Source organism: Aethalodelphis obliquidens, unplaced genomic scaffold (genome assembly GCF_003676395.1).
Source record: "Aethalodelphis obliquidens isolate GAN/ISIS:26980383/991018 unplaced genomic scaffold, ASM367639v1 scaffold6, whole genome shotgun sequence".
Taxonomy (NCBI): domain Eukaryota; kingdom Metazoa; phylum Chordata; class Mammalia; order Artiodactyla; family Delphinidae; genus Aethalodelphis; species Aethalodelphis obliquidens.
In genome coordinates, this window is record NW_020837950.1 from 53,363,557 (window position 1) to 53,388,704 (window position 25,148).

The 25,148-nt window shown below is 39.0% G+C and overlaps 1 long non-coding RNA gene across 1 annotated transcript; it reads left to right on the forward strand.

Moving 5' to 3' along the window:
- The first annotated feature begins 13,179 nt into the window (after window positions 1-13,179).
- Window positions 13,180-24,011, forward strand: LOC113618718 (uncharacterized). Its single transcript, XR_003432093.1, has 2 exons — window positions 13,180-13,212; window positions 23,908-24,011. It is a non-coding gene; the product is annotated as an uncharacterized LOC113618718 (long non-coding RNA).
- Window positions 24,012-25,148: the final 1,137 nt, after the last annotated feature.

Below are 25,148 nucleotides of genomic sequence, written 5' to 3' on the forward strand. Positions count from 1 at the left end.
TATTGTTATTTTGTGTTTGGGGATTAACTAATCTATAATTTCCTCTGATTTCTGTGCCATTTAGATTTTCCTTCCAAATCAAAATACTTGAATTGTTCTATCACTTATTTATGTAAAATTCAACAAGTCGGGTAATTCCTCCTATCTTTGGTGGCTTCATTATTAAAATGGGATAAGATTTGGATAACAAGTTTACCAGTTGGATCTCCTCCTTTCTGCTGTAAAAGGAACAAGAACTGCTGTAAAAAGAAAATCCAGTTCACTGATCTGCAAACGTTTTAGAGGTCTTCTGTTGTTCACATCAGACCATGTTTTGACCTTTCAATTATAGAAGAAGATTAAAAGATTTTTAAGTACTTTTAAATTAAATCTTTGTATCCTAAATAGATTGACAATTATACTGCTACATATCTGTAATACATTTTTAGCTGAAGGTTTTCCTTTTACACAAATATGAACAATCATGAACTTCTCTAGAAATAGAATGTATACTACTTAAGTTTTGGAACAATAAGCCTTTCAGTATCCAAATTACTTAATTGTCTTTCCCGTTTGACCTTTCAGCACATTGGCAGAATCAAACAAGAAGAATCAAAGAACCTTCATAATCCTAAACTTAAAAGCATCAGGAACAGATTTTATGCAAAACATTTCCCTGAGGCTTAAGGGTGAGATCACATAGTCCTTCTTTGGCTTCTCAAAAACTCTTAATTCTTTGCTTTAACACTTTTCTGATAAAACAGCAGTCAGACTATGAACAGTAATACTCTATAGAGTGATAGATTGAAGTGAGCTTGTCCATTAAACTACAAGATAATGTGCATTTATGAAGTTAATGATAAATGTTCCTTCTCTACATTAATGCATTACTTTATTCACCATAATTATTGATCCCTAAAAGCCATTCTTTGCACTAAAGTGCTTTAACCAAAGTGCCTTAATAGAAAGTCCATTAGTGACCTCGTAAAATGACACACATAAAAGGAAAATAGAGAGTTAAATCATATATATACCAAAAACTTGAATATCACATATGCCATTGGAAATCTTTCAATAGACATCACATAAGAACAAGTAATATAAAGAGAAATCTAAATCTTGTATATGTTGGGTTCTGTCCAAAATGTAATCCAACCCAGATTCCCTACAGGAACATTGCAATGATCAGTCACATAGCAGACAACAGAAAGTAGAAAAACAGTGGTAATATATTAAAACACATTTTCAGTAGACGTAAGACCAAGCTCTTGAAATCTACAAAGAATGAATTTAAGGAGGGAGAGAGAGAATGCATCCCTGCAAAGTATAGCAATTCATCTTCATTTAATAAAGTATAGGACACACTCAAGTATGTATAAATCACTTTATGTTTGTTACATTTGTACCATAAGTACCTTGATAGGAGTACTTTGGACACTGTTGATATCAAAGAGAAGAAATATTACAGCAGTTAGACAAAGAAAGGTTATATTCCTTTTCTAAAGGCACCGAATTCACTTCTGCTAATCTATGATCAGGAACAAGTTCCAAATAGCTGTTGGAAATAGAAAAATTAGACATGGTGTAACTAGAAATTTCATGCTCAGAAAATACCTCACATTGGCAAACAATGTTGGCTTAGTAAACATGAAATAAAAGTGTTTCAAATTCTAGCTGTTCAATGCAATCCCTATCAAACTACCACTGGCATTTTTCACAGAACTAGAAGAAAGAATTTCACAATTTGTATGGAAACACAAAAGACCCCAAACAGCCAAAGCAATCTTGAGAAGGAAAAACGGAGCTGGAGGAATCAGGCTCCCTGACTTCAGACTATACTACAAAGCTACAGTAATCAAGACAGTATGGTACTGGCACAAAAACAGAAAGATAGATCAATGGAACAGGATAGAAAGCCCACAGATAAACCCATGCACATATGGTCACCTTATCTTTGATAAAGGAGGCAAGAATATACAGTGGAGAAAAGATAGCCTCTTCAATAAGTGGTGCTGGTAAAACTGGACAGGTACATGTAAAAGTATGAGATTAGAACACTGCCTAACACCATACACAAAAATAAACTCAAAATGGATTAAAGACCTAGATCCAAGGCCAGAAAGTATCAAACTCTTAGAGGAAAACATAGGCAGAGCACTCTATGACGTAAATCACAGCAAGACCCTTTTTGACCCACCTCCTAGAGAAATGGAAATAAAAACAAAAATAAACAAATGGGACCTAATGAAACTTAAAATCTTTTGCACAGCAAAGCAAACCATAAACAAGACCAAAAGACAACCCTCAGAATGGGAGAAAATATTTGCAAATGAAGCAACTGGCAAAGGATTAATCTCCAAAATTTACAAGCAGCTCATGCAGCTCATAACAAAAAAACAAACAACCCAATCCAAAAATGGCAGAAGAGCTAAATAGACATTTCTCCAAAGAAGATATACAGACTGCCAACAAATACATGAAAGAATGCTCAACATCATTAATCGTTAGAGAAATGCAAATCTAAACTACAATGAGATATCATCTCACACCGGTCAGAATGGCCATCATCAAAAAATCTCAAAACAATGAATGCTGGAGAGGGTGTGGAGAAAAGGGAACACTCTTGCACTGCTGGTGGGAATGTAAATTGATACAGCCACTATGGAGAACAGTATGGAGGTTCCTTAAAAAACTACAAATAGAACTACCATATGACCCAGCAATCCCACTACTTGGCATATACACTGAGAAAACCATAACACAAAAAGAGTCATGGGGCTTCCCTGGTGGCACAGTGGTTGAGAGTCCGCCTGCCGAAGCAGGGGACACGAGTTTGTGCCCTGGTCTGGGAGGATTCCACATGCCGCGGAGTGGCTGGGCCCGTGAGCCATGGCCGCTGAGCCTGCACGTCCGGAGCCTGTGCTCCGCAACGGGAGAGGCCACAACAGTGAGAGGCACGCATACCGCAAAAAAAAAAAAAACAGAAGAGTCATGTACCAAAATGTTCATTGCAGCTCTATTTACAATAGCCAGGAGATGGAAGCAACCTAAGTGTCCATCATCAGATGAATGGATAAAGAAGTGGCACATATATACAATGGAATATTACTCAGCCATAAAAGGAAACGAAATTGACTTATTTGTAGTGAGGTGGATGGACCTAGAGTCTGTCATACAGAGTGAAGTAAGTCAGAAAGAGAAAGACAAATACCGTATGCTAACACATATATATGGAATCTAAGAAAAAATAAATGTCATGAAGAACCTAGGGGTAAGAAGGGAATAAAGACACAGAGCTACTAGAGAATGGACTTTAGGATATGGGGAGGGGGAAGGGTAAGCTGTGACAAATTGAGAGAGTGGCATGGACATATATACACTACCAAAAGTAAAATAGATAGCTAGTGTGAAGCAGCCGCATAGCACAGGGAGATCAGCTCGGCACTTTCTGACCGCCTGGAGGGGTGCGATGGGGAGGGTGGGAGGGAGGGAGACACAAGATGGAAGAGATATGGGAACATATGTATATGTATAACTGATTCACTTTGTTATAAAGCAGAAACTAACCCACCATTGTAAAGCAATTATACTCCAATAAAGATGTTAAAAAAAATTCTAGCTGTTCTATATTTATCATAAGTAATATCTTTTATTAGGTAATATAACAGTAGAGACAAATTCAATCATTTTGGTGGGTAAAAACCTTATAATCTTATCCTGTAGATAACATATACAATCCGCAGATTATAAATTAATTACTTTCTAATAATTAATAATTTATTAGAAACTGTAGCTTAACTGTTTATCCCCATGTTCCTTCTTGCTGTTATTTTACTATACCTATGTCTTTTGACTAGGGCATTCCTTGGAGATCTGCTTTAAATCTATTTTCAGAAGGATTAGAAGGAAATACATTGTAGAAGACACATGTTGAATAATGTCATGTGTCTAACAGACAGAGGTCAAATAGATGAGCTCTTTAAAAAGGGCACTTGGAAAAAGTACCTCAACTCTGCTGATTTTTGCTATGTTTACATTCTTACAAGTATTTCATAATTGTTTATCCACGTTCAAAAAAGAATGCTTCTGACATCTGATAGTGTAAAAACTCTAGAGCTCTAATTTGTTTTTTAACTGATTGTTATAAGCCAATAGTTAAGCCGAGATAAACATACCCTGAAATGTTCTTAAGTATATCTAGTATTCCAATTTAAGTTCTTTATTATTTTATCTATGCATTTTAGGAGATGAGAAAAACCATTCTGTCCTAAATTGAAAGCCAATAACTAAAGCTAAAAATCTCAAATCTAACCCAAGCGTTCCGGGTTGTGAAAGTACCATAATGAGAGAGGAAAAAGAAGATTCATGTTCAGCCAGTGCTTTTTACAAATGACTAATCTGCATATATCACATTATTCCCAAGACAAAAGTAATTATATTCTTTCTTCCTACTGCTGCATGAAGGCCTCAGGCTGAATGTTCTCTTTTTATTTTTCTCCCATTAACATTATCTTTGATGAAAAACTGTAATCTGATCTCTCCAGTGTAAAACTTTTGGCAAATGAGGTATGAAGATATTTGGGGCATGGGGAGCAATCACAGTGTGATTGGTCATAGGACTCAAATATTATCTCAGACAACCACATAAAGCATACTCGATTTCACATCTATATCTTCCTTTCTTCATCTGCATTAAAAAAAAAAAAAAGTTCCTTCATACTATAGTTTCCTTATTTTTACAAAGGAATTATGTGTTTTTCCCCTGCAATCCAGTCAGGATACCACGGGAGGAGGAAAAAGAAAACATGTTAATAAGAAGTAGTAATATATATTTTTTTAAATCAAGCTAAAATGCTACTCAGAGGAATTTTATAAGAATCTGCTGCCCTTATGAAGCTTGTGGTACTTATAGAGGAGTGAAGATTCATCATCATCTCTGATTTTAGTACCTCCCTCAATAATTTCATTTTATTATTCTCTTCATCCCTCTTCAAAGCTCTTCAATAATTCCAGTTTTATTTTCAGTGCTTTTCTTCGGTACCAAAATCTTGTTGAAATAAAACCTGACCGTGGAATCATTACAGGATTTGGTGGCAGTGCGATCGTTAAGATTGTGTGAATATCTCCTTCATCTCTGTTATATTTCTTCTCCTAAGGGCATAACATAACACCAATACTATACTTTTTTATGGGAAGAAATTTCTTCTTTTATGTTCTAAAAATCAGGAGCAAGGGAAATGACACAGCACTAAATTCTTCTGAATTCTTCTAAATTCTTAGTTCGAAAATAGCAGATAAGTAAATAAAAGACGACTACAGTGTTGTTAAGGTTAATCATTAACTATACTTAAAGATTGTAATTTTTTTCATTTATAGAAGAGATAATAATTTAAACAAAATAACTACTGTGCCCCACAATATGGTACTTAAAGACTAATGGAATCAACAGAGTTAGGAAATAAAAGAAACTTAGGGAAAATTCAGGAAACAGAAATAGGAATAGAGGATCTTGAACTTTAGAGCGCATAAGAATCACTTAAGGCAATTGGTAAAAATACAGCTTCCCATATGTCTCCATCGAAGATTCAAATTTAATGCGTTTGGTCAGAATTTGGGGTATCTGCATTTTAGCAAATATTTCCGATGATTCTGATTCAGAGACTCTGTTTGAGAAATACTTAATGGGCAGAACTCAGGGCCCTTAATTCCAAGTTCAATATTATTTCTGCCATACCACAAGGTCCTTGATTTTGGAATTTTTAAATTCCATTTTTAAGCAAAGTGTTATAATTTGGAAATATAATTACAAAGTGTCCATTGAGTTTCGACCATGATTTACAGAAATTAGTCATTAGAAACATCATCCTTTCCTCCTGGGAGTACTCATCTCTACCTATTTAGCTCCACAGTGCTCACTTTGACTATTTCCATATTACTGTGGTTCTGGCTACAGAGAAAGACAACTAAGATTTGATATGTAGTTTCTAGTCAAAGGTATAGCTGGGGACTAAAAACATGACCCTTGGGTTGGAACACAATCCCTGTGCAGTGGTGAGATTTACAAGGACACCACCACCTTGAACAAGAACTACCCTGGGATCACATGAGTGACAGCACTTGATTTATCATCATTAAATGTGCTCTGGTAATAAATAAATATATATATATATATGTATGTATATAATTTTTAAAAGTGCTGCATCTCTCTGAAATTGGAAATTATTCTTAAAATGGCAAATCATTGGAATATTTTACCTTACATAGAAACTTAGAAAATAAAACTGCAACAAAATGGATTCTGGAGTTGTACATCAAATGTATAAAGCAACTTGTCAATGAATGAAGAGGAAAGAGCAAATTATCCCCCCTTTCTCCAGCTTTCTATTTTACCTCCTAGAGGCAGAGTCCCCTGCCCATTCTATTTACCTTGATCAAGCAGAAAACTCACTATATCTAAAATTGTGTCTAGTGTAAGAAACATTGTAGAAAGTTTGTTTTTTTTTTCCTCAGAAAGTGAGAGAGTAAACAGAGTTGTTCAATTTAGGATAATTACCAGCTTTTTGCAATTAAATAACAGAGTTTTCTATTCTTTCAATTAATAACCTGGCATGGATTTAAAATGCCACACCACCACAAATAAAAGTTCTTTTTCACAAGAATGAAAGAAGTTTATTCAAAGGAGTTAAAGGATCAGAGTTGAAGGCTTCTTTCTACCACTAACTTGAACCTGTGAAAGCCTGTACCTTGAATCTCTGCTTCACCTATAGGTAATACATGGAATCACCTAAGAGTTTAATAAAATTGGATTATAAAAGTATTTTGCAAACCAGCAAGTCACGTTTTTCAATCCCACCTATATTTTGATTTTCTAATTAGGAAATCCATTTCCGTTTTTTTAAAGTTTCTAACATAATTATGAGGATTTATTAAACTTTTTAAAATTACAGCTTACTCCATTAAGTACGGGCATACCTTAGAGATATTTCAGGTTCAGGTGCAGACCACCACAATAAAGCGAATATCGCAATAAAGCAAGTCGCACAAGTTTTTTAGTTTCCCAGTACATATAAAACTTATGTTTACACTATATTGCAGTCTATTAAGTGTGCAATAGCATTATGTCTGAAAAACCAATATGCATACCTTGATTAAAAAATACTTTCACACTAAAAAATCCTAACCATCATCTGACCCTTCAGCAAGCTATAATCTTTTTGCTGGTGGAGGGCTTGAAAGATTGCGAGAAATACCAAAATGTGACACAGAGAAAGAAGTGAGCAAATGCTGTTGGAAAAATGGCGGCAATAGACCTGCTCCACACAACGTTGCCACAAACCTTCAGTTTGTAGAAAACATAACTCCTTGAAGCATAATAAAAGGAAGCACAATAAAACAAGGTATGCTTGAACACTGAAACATGCACCATGGGATCCTGCCATTGGTGCTCTTGTGGCCTTATAGTACAAAAACACAGCGAAACACCCTGGGAGGATTTCAAAAGAGGAGCACCTCAATTGGTTATCTATTTTTTGAGAAGTACTCTTTTTTTTTTTTTTTTTTTTTCGGTACGTGGGCCTCTCACTGTTGTGGCCTCTCCCGTTGCGGAGCACAGGCTCCGGACGCGCAGGCTCAGCGGCCATGGTTCACGGGCCCAGCTGCTCCGCGTCATGTGGGATCTTCCCGGACCGGGACACGAACCCACGTCCCCTGCATCGGCAGGCGGACTCTCAACCACTGCGCCACCAGGGAAGCCCGAGAAGTGCTCTTGAACACGAAAGCTGCTGAGTGTTAACTGACACCTTCAACCTGAATTAGAGAGTCTCTACAAATTTCATTTTTTGGAAAATGTCATGTTGTACTCCTCACATCATTTTATTCGGTTTTCCTCATTTCCAAAGGAAATACAGTAAGATCACATAGACAGATTTGCTCCCATCAAGGACAATACATATGAAACACAACGACCCGAACCGTATCTCCTTAACGCAACTTTAGTTCAGAAGATAAGGTCATAGATTTCCAAAATTCAGGCTTATATTTCCTTGTTTTCTACTTTCTTCTTAAATCTTTCCCCATGCATGAAGTAAATTCATAGACTTTTCATTGAAAATGATCCTATTCATTTTAATAAGTGGCAAATACAGCTATTAATAGCTATAGTTATCAATTAACTTTCCAACAAAAATGCTAATAAATCTCCATTCCATGCCTACCAGCAGAAGAGAGGCGGGAGTAAGAAAGTCTAATTATAAGAAAATAGCAGGTTCTTAATACCATCTGGGTAGTGTGCAGAGGAAATAATCTGAGTTGGGGGATGGAGAAATCATGGAGTTCTGACTTGATCTAAGAGAGATTCTGTGAAGAAGCTGAGAGCTCCACTGACTTTAAAGGACGGATCCATTTAAAGTGCAGAGGAGGTTAAGATCATAATAAGCTGGAGAGCTGAGCAAAGGTGTGGAGGAGGGAGCTTTAGAAAGCTTATTTGGGGTAGATCAGCACGCCTGGAGCTGAGGGTTGACTGGGAGATATTTTTGTAAAGACAGATTGGACCCATTATGTAGAGGACCATAACTACTAAGAACCTTGGACTTGAGAATTTTTAAAATAAAACTCAAAATAAGATTAGCAAACCTTCAACTTTTGAAAAGCTGTAATGAGGGACTTCCCTGGTAGCACAGTGGTTAAGAATATGCCTGCCAGTGCAGGGGATGTGGGTTTGATTCCTGGTCCAGGAAGATCCCACATGCCACAGAGCAACTAAGCCCATGTGCCACAACTACCGAGCCCGCATGCCACAACTACTGAAGCCCGTGCACCTAGAGCCCGTGCTCTGCAACAAGAGAAGCCTCCGCAATGAGAAGCCCATGCACCACAACAAAGAGTATGCCCCGCTTGCCGCAACTAGAGAAAGCCTGCGTGCAGCAGCGAAGACCCAACACAGCCAAAAATAAATAAATAAAATAATTTATTTTTTAAAAAGCTGTGATAAATAATATGGCAAGCTTGAGTTCACACAAATTTTAACTAGCATGTGAAAATATTAGCAAAATCACAGCTCATACATATATGTGTACAAAGTTAAGCAATAATCTGAGATTCATCAGTGAATGCAAAAAATCTACATCTGAGTTATCTGTTTAGTTATTGAGGTCAAACACTGAACACAAAAACAAATGGCTTAAATTGACTTTTTACAAAAACTTAAATTTAATGAAAAAAAAAAGATGGGACATTTTGTCTCTTTCTTGCCAAATGCTTGTTTGATTAGATTTTTCACATTCCAAACAGATGTTTTAAAGTAATTTCAATAAAGTTTATCTTAATGACAGAGAAGTCATGACATTTAAATGTCACAAATATTTGCTATAGAAGTCTTTTTTCCCAGCACTTAGATCAAAATACTAAAGAGAAATAAACCAAATGTTAATGGTGGGTGTTTCTGAGTGTATAGTAATGAGTGATATTTCTTCTTTGCTCTTTCCAAATCTCCTATAATAAACATATATTCTTGTTGTAGTAAACAGTAAAATGAAACAAATTCCAGTTTATAATACTATATTATTTGGAATAATGATAGAAAAGGCAAAATAACGGCTCAAACAAGATAAGTAGTTATGCTCACATGAAATCCCCTCCCCCTCAAGAACCTAGATGTCTTCCACCTCAAGGCTCCAGCATCTCAAAAGTGTGGTCCTCAACCTCCTGGTCCAGTAAAGCTGTAGCTGAGTTTTAGGCAAAAGGATGGAAGCAGACATGAAAAATAAAAAGAGGGCAAAGGGCTTGTGCCAGCTGTCTCTGAAGAAGTATGTTAGTTATCTATTCCACACAACAAACTACCACGTACTTAGCAACTTAAACAACAGATATTTATTATCTTACAGTTTCCAGGGTCAGGAATACAGACACAGCTTAGCTAGTTCCCTGGCTTAGGGTTTCACAGTGTTGCTATGAAGATATTGGCCAGGCTGCATTCTCATCTGGGGGCTCAACTAGGGAAGAAACCACTTGTAAGATGACCCAGGTTGTTAGCAGAATTTGTTTCCTATGCTTCTAGGACTGAGGGTCCAGCTTATTGCCAGCTGTTGCCTGGAGGCTGCCCTCAGCTCCTAGAGGCCATAGTTCCTAGAAGCTTCCCACAGTTCCTAGAGGCCTCCCATGGTTTCTTGAGGACTCTTGAAGTTCTCTGACACATGGACTTCCCCAGTGTGGCCACTTACTTCACCAAGCTGGGACAGAGCCCCTAGAGTTAGTCTGCTGGCAAGATGGAGTCCTATGTAATATAACTTAACTGTGGGAGTAACATCCCATCATCTTCACCATACTTTATTGCTTAGAAACAAGTCACTGATCCTACCCACACTCTCCCAGGGAGAAGGATTCTAGAAGGGCATGAACACCAGAAGACAGAGATAATGAGGGCTTCCCTAGTGTCTGTCCACCACAGAAAGTTTCCCAGAAACAATCACATAATCTTTCCTCTTGTATCCCATTGGCTACAGCTGACCCACATCTAGTTGGAAAATGCAGCCTCTTTTTCTGGCTAGCCATATGTCCTGTTACAAGTGCTATTACTGTGGAAGAAGGAGACATGGAATATTGGGAGACAACTAGCAGATTGCCTTCCAATCAGAGACCTTCCCATCAGAACTTTTATAGCAATTCGGCGAGCTGAGGAACACAACAGCATCTGGCATAGATTAGGAGGAGGCCAAATGATGCTCCCTTATTACATCTACTAAATTGACTACTAGCTGTAGTTTGGTTATTAGAAGAATAGAAATTAAATTCCTTTAGAAGGATAGAAATTAAATTCCTTTAAAAGAAGAAAAGTGGGGCTTCCCTGGTGGCGCAGTGGTTGAGAGTCCACCTGACGATGCAGGGGACACAGGTTCGTGCCCCAGTCCGGGAAGATCCCACATGCCGCAGAGCAGCTGGGCCCATGAGCCATGGCCGCTAAGCCTGCGTGTCTGGAGCCTGTGCTCCGCAATGGGAGAGGCCACAACAGTGAGAGGCATGCAAACCGCAAAAAAAAAAGAAGAAAACTGTTTGAAAAGAATATCATGTTCAATTCACTTGTACACTGAGAGCTAGTCTCAGGTAAATCAATTCGATCTAGTGTTATAACTTTTTTTATTCTTCTAAACATGGTCAACCTGGTTACCATTTAAAAGATTTTTGTGTATCTATATAACCCTTTTAAAATTGCATAGCACTTTCTCACATATCTCATTTTATTTTCATTTCTCTCAATGAGTGTCCATTACTCTGTTTACCAAGTGAAGTTAAGTGACCAGCCCAAAGTTAAGTAACTGGAAAACAGCACAGCCCAAGCTGAGGCCCAGGTTGTATACCTCTATATAGAGTCTACTACACTATAATGTCAAGAAATCTATTTTATTGAAGAACAAAAATTTGAGTATATTACATATTTGAACAAACGCTAGATGTTGTTCAAGCTCCAAAAGTTTGGATATATCCAGATAATTGATGGATTTTTGTTTGGTCTCTCTCTGCTGTGTCTGACATAGCCCCAGCCAAAAGGACTGATGAAGAGAAGGAAAGAAGGAGAGGAAGGCAGGTCAAAGGAAGGGACAGTAGGTTAGGTTGCTAGAGGATGCTGCACCATTAAAAGAGCTTTAACATTTGAATGTGACTGTAAAGAGAATTTTTAAGTATTAAAAAGTATTAGTTACATAGTCAATCCAATCCTCCAGAAAACAATTAAGTGGAGTCAGGTGGTTGCAAACACTGAGACTTTTCTAAAACAGGTTCCTGCTAGACTACTGAAATTAAACTCTCACATACACACCCTACCCTTCACCGCTATTACCCTGGACACTCTGTGGTTGTGGGTTGTTGTTGGTTTTTTTTCTGCAAAATGAAACAATGAAATCAGGCTAGGTACCATGATTCACTGAAAATCAGTCCCATAGGTAAGCTTCTCTGAACCCTTAAACACCCTCACTCCTCCCCATACTAGGTCAGGTTGCCTGATACTCATTCTCATCACCCTGTATGTTTTCACTGTGGCAGTAAAAATAGTACATGATAATTCTAAGTAATGTTGTACTTAAATTAACTGTCAGTTTAGCTGTGTAATGACAATGTGAAAGTCAGGAGGTCAGGGTCTGCTGCAACCTTTCTAACTCACCACTACATTTCTACAGCACATTATATACATATATCAATACATATCTACCCCATACATATTTGATGATGGTGTAAACATAACTCATTCAATAATGAAATGAGCCTGAGTTTTGAAAGTAACTTTTTGCCAATCATCTTTTTTTCTTTCCTTTTTCTTTCCCCTCTCTCTTACCCACCCCATATCCAATCTACCTCAAAGGTCACCATCAGTGTGCTTATTTTGGAACATTACTTCCTAAGACTGATTTTCTTCTTCTACACAATTATAATACATTTTGCTGAGCTTTTATCTACTGATACATTATATAACAGCATACAAAGAGCTCCAACATGTGACAAGTTCTTGTTTTCTGTCTCACTGCCATCCCTGTTGCTATTAATGTGCAGAGGTTCTATCATTACTCTTTGTCAAAATGGTTAAGTTCTTAGGTAAAGGAGTTATATAAAGCTCACAGAGACAAACATATATATAAAATAACCAAGACTGACTTCAAGGAATGCTAACACACAGCCTATTATTTATAAAGTAATATAAATTAAGTTGACATGGTTCTCCTGGCTTCATTTTGTTTAAATTCTATCCTGTAATGAAAAGTAATAGTTTTCTATATTGAGTTAAAGTTAAGGTTTTTCACAAGAGCCAGAAAGCTGTTGCCCCCAGAATAGTCAGGCTTGAATAAAAAATACTTCTGTTACCATCCCAAGCCCTTTAACCCAGTTTAAGATTTCTTCTTTTGCTGTAACTACGAGGCTATGACAAGTTTTAGAACTCTAGAGGGTCTGCACTAACCCTATTCCCTGCCCTGATCAACAAGAGAATTGAGTTCTAAATGTATAATTTATATATAAAACCATAGGCACAAACTGTGAATGGAATCTTTCAAAGATTAATTCTTAAATATAGGTTACATACAGAGCTTAAGGAAAAGAACATTTTAAGATCTGGATTTATTTGCCCAGTCAACACTTATTTATCTTTTCCAGAGGGCTGAGCTCTATCTTGTGGAGGGAAAATAAAATGATCATGGGGCTTCCCTGGTGGCGCAGTGGTTGAGAGTCCGCCTGCCGATGCAGGGGACACGGGTTCGTGCCCCGGTCCGGGAAGATCCCACGTGCCACGGAGCGGCTGGGCCCGTGAGCCATGGCCGCTGAGCCTGCGTGTCCGGAGCCTGTGCTCCGCAACGGGAGAGGCCACAACAGTGAGAGGCCCGCGTACAGCAAAAAAAAAAAAAAAAAAAGATCATGAATTCCCGAGTAAAATGAGACTTTAGAGAAAAATGTTTGGGTTTAACCAGTAGGTTCCAGTAATTTCATTTCGTTTCTGTGTACGTGTTTGATTTCAAGTGTGAGTTTTAAGAAAAATGAATGAGGGCACCTACTATTTTTATCTCAGAAGGCAGAAGATGCTGAATAACACAGATGTGATGCTAAGTGAGCTGAGTTCCCATTTTCTATTTCTTCTATTACTACTGAGATCTCTTGCTCATATCTAAGGGAGAAAAACTATACACATAAATTTTCCCTATCCCAATTAAATTTTCATTTATTTATACTCACAGTTCTCTAATTCAAACGTTTGGCAGAGAATTCAGTCCAAACGCCTCAAGCCTAAGAATATTGGATATGTCAATCCACAATGTACAGGGCATCTCAATTTTCTCTGCTATTTCTCTTTTTTCTAACAACTTTTTATATCACTATTTCAAAGATACTTTCAGAGGAGCAAAACAAAATTAATTCATACAACTCCTACTTCTTGAATATTTATTATTTTCTTCAACCTCTTGAAATCAAAGGATCAGATATAATGGAGAAACATCATTATAGGTAGGGAAAGTATTCTGGGGTCTTTCTATGAAGGCTGTTTTCACACAGATTGAAAGAGAAATCATCCATTTTATTCTCACAAAGAATCTCTCTTGTACTACATGGCACGAGGCCAAGCTATAAAATGATGTTTTAATGTTGCAAGCTAGATCAAAGAACCACGTTAATGATGTTTGGTCCTGCCTGAGTATTGAGAGAGCTTTGAAGACTCACACAGTATATTCTACAATCTGATGATTGCTTGTATTTCCCATTCAAAATGAAACAAAACAACAGTTATTTCAAAATTTATGCTAAACCTATAGATATGAATATGTTTATACTGCCAAATAGTCATCACCCAAGGCTGGTAATTAACTACATACATTATGATCAGAACAGAAGAACTTAAACTAGTTGCACATTAGGGAAATAGCTATTTTTGAGGACAAAGCATTTGAAAATTAAACAGAAATGATAGAAAATAATGCACAGAGGTATTTTTTGGCTAAGGAATCAAAACAACTTTTAATGACAGAATATAAGACAGTGATTTCCTTTATCAGGGACAATGTAAAACATTGCCTATTATCTAAGAAAATAACTTCTTTCTCTTCTTTAGTTCATTTTAAATGACCACTGTTGTGCAAGGCCCTGTACCTGGGGCAGTGAAAGACACAAAATGAACCAGGGAGGGATACAGCCCTTAAGGAGGTAAGAATGTAGCAACTGTTACCCCGTTTCCAACTCTTGCTACTTTTTACTATTCCAAAGGCCCTATATTTTTTAACAAACCATTCCAGTTTCATTGATAGTTTACCTAATCGACTGTATCAGAAGCAAATTAAAATTCTGACTTTAGGTGGGACCTTCAAGATGGCGGAGGAGTAACATGTGGAAATCACCTTCCTCCCCACAAATATATCAAAACTACACCTACATGTGGAAGAACTCCTACAGAATACCTACTGAAGGCTGGCAGAAGACCTCAGATTTCTCGAACTTCAGAGAGTGAAGAAAGAGGTACTAACTGATGTAAACCAAGAGAAATCTATAGGATAGACAGCAAAGGATTGCGCTGTGGGCAGACTAGACTGAACAACCACTGCAGGGATTTCTAAGCTCCAGAGGCAAAAAGCCGTGTGGCTGACAGGATTTTCGTGCTCCTGCCAGGTGTCAGACCTGTGCCTCTGAGGTGGGAGCGCTGAGTTCAGGAAATTCGTCCACCAGAGACCTCCAGGCTCCATGCAACATCAAACGGCAAAAGTTCTCCCCGAGATCTCCAACTCAACGCTAAGACTTAGCTCCACTAAACGACCAGCAAACTACAGTGCAGGACACCCTATGCCAAACAACTAGCAAGACAGGAACACAGTCCCACCCATTACCAGAGAGGCTGCCGAAAATCATAATAAGTACACAGAAACCTCAAAACACACCACCAGACGCGGTCCTGCCCACCAGAAAGCCGAGATCCAGCCTCATCCACCAGAAGACAGGCACTAGTCCCCTCCACCAGGAAGCCTACACAACCCACTGAATCTACCTTAGCCACTGGGGGCAGACACCAAAAACAACGGGAACTACGAACATGCAGCCTGCGAAAAGGAGACCCCAGACACAGTAAGGTAAGCAAAATGAGAAGACAGAGAAACACACAGCAGATGAAGGAGCAAGATAAAAACCCACCAGACCTAACAAATGAAGAGGAAATAGGCAATCTACCTGAAAAAGAATTCAGAGTAATGACAGATAAGATGATCCAAAATCTGAGGAAGAGAATGGAGAAGATACAAGAAATGCTTAACAAGAACCTAGAAGAACTAAAGAGCAAACAAACAATAATGAACAACACAATAAATGAAATTAAAAATTTTCTAGAAGGAATTGGTAGCAGAATAACTGAGGCAGAAGAACGGATAAGTGACCTGGAAGATAAAGTAGTGGAAATAACTATCACAGAGCAGAATAAAGAAAAAATAATGAAAAGAATTGAGGACAGGAGAGGTCAGGAAGATGGCGGAAGAGTAAGATGCAGAGATCACCTTCCTCCCCACAGATACACCAGAAATATATCTACACGTGGAACAACTCCTAGAGAACACCTACTGAACGCTGGCAGAAGACCTCAGACCTCCCAAAAGGCAAGAAACTCCCCACGTACCTGGGTAGGGCAAAAGAAAAAACAGAGACAAAAGAATAGGGATGGGACCTGCACCGGTGGGAGGGAGCTGTGAAGGAGGAAAGGTTTCCACACACTAGGAAGCCCCTTCGCGGGCAGAGACTGCAGGCGGCGGAGGGGGAAAGCTTCGGCCTGCGTAGGTGAGAACAGCAACAGGAGTGCGGAGGGCAAAGCGGGGAGATTCACGCACAGAGGATCGGTGCTGACCGGCACTCACCAGCCTGAGAGGCTTGTCTGCTCACCTGCCGGGGTGGGCGGGGCTGCGCCCTGAGGCTCGGGCTTCGGTAGGAGCGCAGGGAGAGGACTGGGGTTGGCGGCGTGAACACTGCCTGCAGGGCATTAGTGCACCACAGCTAGCCGGGAGGGAGTCCGGGGAAAAGTCTGGACCTGCCAAAGAGGCAAGAGACTTTTTCTTCCCTCATTGTTTCCTGGTGCACGAGGAGAGTGGATTAAGATTGCTGCTTAAAAGAACTCCAGAGACGGGCGTGAGCCGCGGCTACAAGCGCAGACCCCAGAGACGGGCATGAGACGCTAAGGCTGCTGCTGCCGCCACCAAGAAGCCTGTGTGCAAGCACAGGTCACTATCCACATGCCCCTTCCGGGAGTCTGTGCAGCCCGCCACTGCCAGGGTCCCGGGATCCAGGGACAACTTCCCAGGGAGTACGCACAGCGCGCCTCAGGTGCAATGTCATGCTGGCCTCTGCTGCCGCAGGCTCGCCCCGCACTCCGTACCCCTCCCTCCCCCCGGCATGAGTCCCGGAAGCAGCTGCTCCTTTAACCCCGTCCTGTCTGAGCTAAGAACAGACGCCCTCCGGCGTCCTACAATCAGAGGTGGGGCCAAATCCAAAGCTGAGCCCCAGGAGCTGTGAGAACAAAGAAGAGAAAAGGAAATCTCTCCCAACAGCCTCAGAAGCAGCAGATTAAAGCTCCACGATCAACTTGATGTACCCTGCATCTGTGGACAACATGAATAGACAACGAATCATCCCAAATTGAGGAGGTAGACTTTGAGAGCAAGATTTATTATTTTTTCCCCTCTTCCTCTTTTTGTGAGTGTGCATGTGTATGCTTCTGTGTGAGATTCTATCTGTATAGCTTTGCTTCCACCATTTGTCATAGGGTTCTATCCATCCGTTTTTTTTTTCTTTAAAGAAAATTTTTTTTCTTAATAATTATTTTTTATTTTAATACTTTATTTTATCTTAATTTTATTTTATCTTCTTTCTTTCTTTCCTTCCTTCCCTCCTTCCTCTCTCCCTCCCTCCTGCCTTTCTTTCTTTCTTTCTTTCTTTCTTTCCTTCTACATTTTCTCCCTTTTATTCTGAGCCCAGTGGATGAAAGGCTCTTGGTGCTGCAGCAAGGAGTCAGTGCTGTGCCTCTGAGGTGGGAGAGCCAACTTCAGGACACTGGTCCACAAGAGACCTCCCAGCTCCACATAATATCAAATGGCAAAAATCTCCCAAAGACCTCCATCTCAACACCAGCACCCAGCTTCACTCAACAACAGTTGAGCAAGCTACAGTACTAGACACCCTATGCTAAACAACTAGCAAGACACGAACACAACCCCACCCATTAGCAGAGAGGCTGCCTAAAATCATAAGTCCACAGACACTCCAAAACACACCACCAGACGTGGACCTGCCCACCAGAAAGACAAGATCCAGCCTCATCCACCAGAACACAGGCACTACTCTCCTCTACCAGGAAGCCTACACAACCCACTGAACCAACTTTAGCCAAAGGGGACAGACACCAAAAACAACAGGAAGTACAAACCTGCACCCTGCAAAAAGGAGACCCCAAACACAGTAAGATAAGCAAAATGAGAAGACAGAAAAACACACAGCAGATGAAGGAGCAAGATAAAAACCCACCAGACCTAACAAATGAAGAGGAAATAGGCAGTCTACCTGAAAAAGAATTCAGAATAATGATAGTAAAGATGATCCAAAATCTTGGAGAGAATAGACAAAATGCAAGAAACATTTAACAAGGACCTAGAAGAACTAAAGATGAAACAAACAATGATGAACAACACAATAAATGAAATTAAAAATAGTCTAGATGGGATCAATAGCAGAATAACCGAGGCAGAAGAACGAATAAGTGACCTGGAAGATAAAATACTGGAAATAACTACTACAGAGCAGAATAAAGAAAAAAGAATGAAAAGAACTGAGGACAGTCTCAGACACCTCTGGGACAACATTAAACGCACCAATATTCGAACTATAGGGGTCCCAGAAGAAGAAGAGAAAATGAAAGGGACTAAGAAACTATTTGAAGAGATTATAGTTTAAAATTTCCCTAATATGGGAAAGGAAATAGTTAATCAACTCCAGGAAGCACAGACAGTCCCAAACAGGATAAATCCAAGGAGAAACACGCCAAGACACATATTAATCAAACTGTCAAAAAATAAATACAAACAAAACATATTAAAAGCAGCAAGGGAAAAACAACAAATAACATACAAGGGAATCCCCATAAGGTTAATAGCTGATCTTTCAGCAGAAACTCTGCAAGCCAGAAGGGACTGGCAGGACATATTTAAAGTGATGAAGGAGAAAAACCTGCAACCAAGGTTACTCTACTCAGCAAGGATCTCATTCAGATTTGATGGAGAAATTAAAACCTTTACAGTCAAGCAAAAGCTGAGAGAGTTCAGCACCATCAAACCAGCTTTACAACAAATGCTAAAGGATCTTCTCTAGGCAAGAAACACAAGAGAAGGAAAAGACCTACAATAACGAACCCAAAACAATTAAGAAAATGGGAATAGGAACATACATATCAATAATTACCTTAAATGTAAATGGACTAAATGCTCCCACCAAAAGACACAGATTGGCTGAATGGATACAAAAACAAGACGCACATATGCTGTCTACAAGAGACCCACTTCAGACCTAGAGACACATACAGACTGAATGTAAGGGGATGGAAAAAGATATTCCATGCAAATGGAAACCAAAAGAAAGCTGGAGAAGCAATTCTCGTATCAGACAAAATAGACTTTAAAATAAAGACTATTTGAAGAGACAAAGAAGGAAACCACATAATGATCAAGGAATTGATCCAAGAAGATATAACAATTGTAAATATTTTTGCACCCACATAGAAGCACCTCAATACATAAGGCAAATACTAACAGCCATAAAAGGGGAAATCGACAGTAACACATTCGTAGTAGGGGACTTTAACACCCCACTTTCATCTGTCCACCCATGGACAGATGAAAATAAATAAGGACACACAAGCTTTAAAGCTTATTTTCATCCAAAATGAAAATAAATAAGGACACACAAGCTTTAAATGATACATTAAACAAGATGGACTTAATTGATATTAATAGGACATTCCGTCCAAAAACAACAGAATACACATTTTCTCAAGTGCTCATGGAACATTCTCCAGGATAGATCATATCTTGGGTCAAATATCAAGCCTTGGTAAATTTAAGAAAACTGAAATTGCATCAAGTATCTTTTCTGACCACAACCCTATGAGACTAGATATCAATTACAGGAAAAGATCTGTAAAAAATACAAACACATAGAGGCTAAACATACACTACTTAATAATGAAGTGATCATTGAAGAAATCAAAGAGGAAATCAAAAAATACCTAGAAACAAATGACAATGGAGACATGACGACCCAAAACCTATGGGATGCAGCAAAACCAGTTTTAAGTGGAAAGTTTATAACAATACAATCCTACCTTAAGAAACAGGAAACATCTCGAATAAAGAATCTAACCTTGCACCTAAAGCCATTAGAGAAAGAGAACAAAAAAACCCCAAAGTTAGCAGAAGGAAAGAAATCATAAAAATCAGATCAGAAATAAATGAAAAAGAAATGAAGGAAACAATACAAAGAACAACAAAACTAAAAGCTGGTTCTTGGAGAAGATAAACAAAATTGATAAACCATTAGCCAGACTCATCAAGAAAAAAAGGGAGAAGACTCAAATCAATAGAATTAGAAATGAAAAAGGAGAAGTAACAACTGACACTGCAGAAACACAAAAGATCACGAGAGATCACTACAAGCAACTCCATGCCAATAAAATGGACAATCTGGAAGAAATGGACAAATTCTTAGAAATGCACAACTGCCAAGACTGAATCAGGAAGAAATAGAAAATATGAACAGACCAATCACAAGCACTGAAATTGAAACTGTGATTAAAAATCTTCCAACAAACAAAAGCCCGGGACCAGACGGCTTCACAGGCGAATACTATCAAACATTTAGAGAAGAGTTAACACCCATCCTTCTCAAACTCTTCCAAAATATACCAGAGGGAGGAACACGACCAAACTCATTCTACGAGGCCACCATCACCCTGATACCAAAACCAGACAAGGATGTCACAAAGAAAGAAAGCTACAGGCCAATATCACTGATGAACATAGATGCAAAAATCCTCAAGAAAATACTAGCAAACAGAATCCAACAGCACATGAAAAGGATCATACACCATGATCAAGTGGGGTTTATTCCAGGAATGCAAGGATACTTCAATATACGCAATCAATCAAATCGATACACCATGTTAGCAAACTGAAGGAGAAAAACAGTATGATCATCTCAATAGATGCAGAGAAAGCTTTTGACAAAATTCAACACACATTTATGATAAATACCCTGCAGAAAGTAGGCATAGAGAGAACTTGCCTCAACATAATAAAGGCCATATATGACAAACCCACTGCCAACATTGTCCTCAATGGTGAAAAACTTAAACAATTTCCACTAAGATCAGGAACAGGACAAGGTTGCCCACTCTCACCACTCTTATTCAACATAGGTTTGGAAGTTTTAGCCACAGCTATCAGAGAAAAAAAGGAAATAAAAGGAATCCAAATCGGAAAAGAAGAAGTAAAGCTGTCACTGTTTGCAGATGACATGATCCTATACATAGAGAATCCTAAAGATGCTACCAGAAAACTACTAGAGCTAATCAATGAATTTGGTAAAGTAGCAGGATACAAAACTAATGCACAGAAATATCTGGCATTCCTCTACACTAATGATGAAAAATTTGAAAGTGATATCAAGAAAACACTCCCATTTACCACTGCAACAAAAACAATAAAATATCTAGGAATAAACCTACCTAAGGAGATAAAAGAGCTCTATGCAGAAAATTATAAGACACTGATTAAAGAAATTTAAGATGATACAAACAGATGGAGAGATATACCATGTTCTTGGATTGGAAGAATCAACATTGTGAAAATGACTCTGCTACACAAAGCAATCTACAGATTCAATGCAATCCCTATCAAACTACCACTGGCATTTTTCACAGAACTAGAACAAAAAATTTCACAATTTGTATGGAAACACAAAAGACCCCGAATAGCCAAAGCAATCTTGAGAAGAAAAAACGGAGCTGGAGGAATCAGGCTCCCTGACTTCAGACTATACTACAAAGCTATAGTAATCAAGACAGTATGGTACTGGCACAAAAACAGAAATATAGATCAATGGAACAGGATAGAAAGCTCAGAGATAAACCCACGCACATATGGTCACCTTATCTTTGATAAAGGAGGCAGGAATGTACAGTGGAGAAAGGACAGCGTCTTCAATAAGTGGTGCTCGGAAAACTGGCCAGATACATATAAAATATGGAATTGGAACACTCCCTAACACCATACACAGAAATAAACTCAAAATGGATTAAAGACCTAGATCCAAGGCCAGAAACTATCAAACTCTTAGATGAAAACATAGGCAGAACACTCTATGACATACATCATAGAATCCTTTTGGACTCACCTCCTAGAGAAATGGAAATAAAAACAAAAATAAACAAATGGGACCTAATGAAACTTAAAAGCTTTTGCACAGCAAGGGAAACCACAAACAGGATGAACAGACAATCCTCAGAATGGGAGAAAATATTTGCAAATGAAGCAACTGACAAAGGATTAATCTCCAAAATTTACAAGCAGCTCATGCAGCTCAATAACAAACAAACAAACAACCCAATCCAAAAATGGGCAGAAGACCTAAATAAACATTTCTGCAAAGAAGATATACAGATTGCCAACAAACATATGAAAGAATGCTCAACATCATTAGAGAAATGCAAATCAAAACTACAATGAGATATTATCATCTCACACCAGTCAGAATGGCCATGATCAAAAAAACTAGAAACAATAAATGCTGGAGAGGGTGTGGAGAAAAGGGAACACTCTTGCACTGCTGGTGGGAATGTGAATTGGTTCAGCCACTATGGAGAACAGTATGGAGGTTCCTTAAAAACCTACAAATAGAACTACCATATGACCCAGCAATCCCACTACTGGGCATATACCCTGAGAAAACCAAAATTCAAAAGGAGTCATGTACCAAAATGTTCATTGCAGCTCTATTTAAAATAGCCAGGAGATGGAAACAACCTAAGAGCCCTTCATCGGATGAATGGATAAAGAAGATGTGGCACATATATACAATGGAATATTACTCAACCATAAAAAGAAACGAAATTGAGCTATTTGTAATGAGGTGGATAGACCTAGAGTCTGTCATACAGAGTGAAGTAAGTCAGAAAGAGAAAGACAAATACTGTATGCTAACACATATGTATGGAATTTAAGGGAAAAAAATGTCATGAAGAACCTAGGTGTAAGACAGGAATAAAGACACAGACCTACTGGAGAACAGACTTGAGGATATGGGGAGGGGGAAGGGTGATCTGTGACAAAGCGAGAGAGAAGCATGGACATATATACACTAACAAACGTAGGTAGATAGCTAGTGGGAAACAGCCGCATAGCACAGGCATATCAGCTCGGTGCTTTGTGACCGCCTAGAGGGGTGGGATAGGGAGGGTGGGAGGGAGGGAGATGCAAGAGGGAAGAGATATGGGAACATATGTATATGTATAACTGATTCACTTCGTTATAAAGCAGAAACTAACACACCATTGTAAAGCAATTATACCCCAATAAAGATGTTAAAAAAAAAAAAAAACTAAAAATAGAACTACCATACGACCCAGCAATCCCACAACTGGGCACACACCCTGAGAAAACCATAAAGCAAACAGAGTCATGTACCAAAATGTTCATTGCAGCTCTATTTACAATAGCCAGGAGATGGAAGCAACCTAAGTGTCCATGATCGGATGAATGCATAAAGAAGATGTGGCGCATATATACAATGGAATATTACTCAGCCATAAAAAGAAATGAAATTGAGTTATTTGTAGTGAGGTGGATGGACCTAGAGTCTGTCACACAGAGTGAAGTAAGTCAGAAAGAGAAAGACAAATACAGTATGCTAACACATATATATGGAATCTAAGAAAAAAAAAATGTCTTCAAGTACCTAGGAGTAAGACAGGAATAAAGGCGCAGACCTACTAGAGAATGGACTTGGGGATGGGGAAGGGTAAGCTGGGACAAAGTAATAGAGTGGCATGGACATATATACACTACCAAACGTGAAATAGGTAACTACTGGGAAGCAGCCGCATAGCACAGGGAGATCAGCTCGGTGCTTTGTGACCACATAGAGGGGTGGGAAGGAGGGAGACACAAGAGGGAAGAGATATGGTGATATATGTATATGTATAACTGATTCACTTTGTTTTAAAGCAGAAACTAACCCACCATTGTAAAGCAATTATACTCCAATAAAGATGTTAAAAAAAAAAAAAACTGAGGGTTTCCCTGGTGGCGCAGTGGTTGAGGGTCTGCCTGCCGATGCAGGGGACACGGGTTCGTGCCTCGCTCCGGGAGGATCCCACGTGCCGCAGGGTAGCTGGGACCCTGGGCCATAGCCGCTGGGCTTGTGTGTCCGGAGCCTGTGCTCTGCAACGGAAGAGGCCACAGCGCTGAGAGGCCCGCGTACTGCAAAAAAAAAAAAAGAAAGAAAAGAAAAAACTGGGCTTCCCTGGTGGCGCCGTGGTTGAAGGTCCACCTGCTGATGCTGGGGATGAGGGTTCGTGCCCCGGTCCGGGAGGATCCCGCATGCCGCGGAGTGGCTGGGCCCGTGAGCCATGGCCGCTGAGCCTGTGCGTCCGGAGCCGGTGCTCTGCGGCGGGAGAGGCCCACGTATCACAAAAAAAAAAAAAGAAGAAAAAAGAAACTTCCATCAAACAAAAGCCCAGGACTAGATGGCCTCACAGGCTAATTCTATCAAGCATTTAGAGAGGAGTTAACACCTATGCTTCTCAAACTCTTCCAAAACACAGCAGAGTGAGGAACAGTTCCAATCTCATTCTACAAGGCCACCATCACGCTGATACCAAAACCAGACAAAGACGTCACAAAGAAAGAAAACTACAGGCCAATATCACTGATGAACATAGATGCAAAAATCCTCAACAAAATACTAGCAAACAGAATCCAATAGCACATTAAAAGGATCATACACCATGATCAAGTGGGGTTTATCCCAGGAATGCAAGGATTCTTTAATATATACAAACCAATCAATGTGATAAACCATATTAACAAACTGAAGGACAAAAACCATATGATCACCTCAGTAGATGCAGATAAAACTTTCAGTAAAGTTCAACACCCATTTATGACAAAAACCCTCCAGAAAGTAGGCATAGAGGGAACTTGCCTCAACATAATAAAGGCCATATATGAAAAACCCAGAGCAAACATCATTCTCAGTGGTGGAACACTGAAACCATTTCCACTAAGATCAGGAACAAGCCAAGGTTGTCCACTCTCACCACCATTATTCAACATAGCTTTGGAAGTTTTAGCCACAGCAATCAGGGAAGAAAACGATATAAAAGGAATCCAAATTGGAAAAGAAGAAATAAAGATGTCACTGTTTGCAGATTACATGATACCAAACAGAGAGAATCCTAAAGACGCTACCAGAAAACTACTAGAGCTAATCAATGAATTTGGTAAAGTAGCAGGATACAAAATTAATGTACAGAAATCTGTTGCATTCCTACATACTAATGATGAAAAATCTGAAAGCTAAATTAAGGAAACACTCCCATTTATCACTGCAACAAAAAGAATAAAATACCT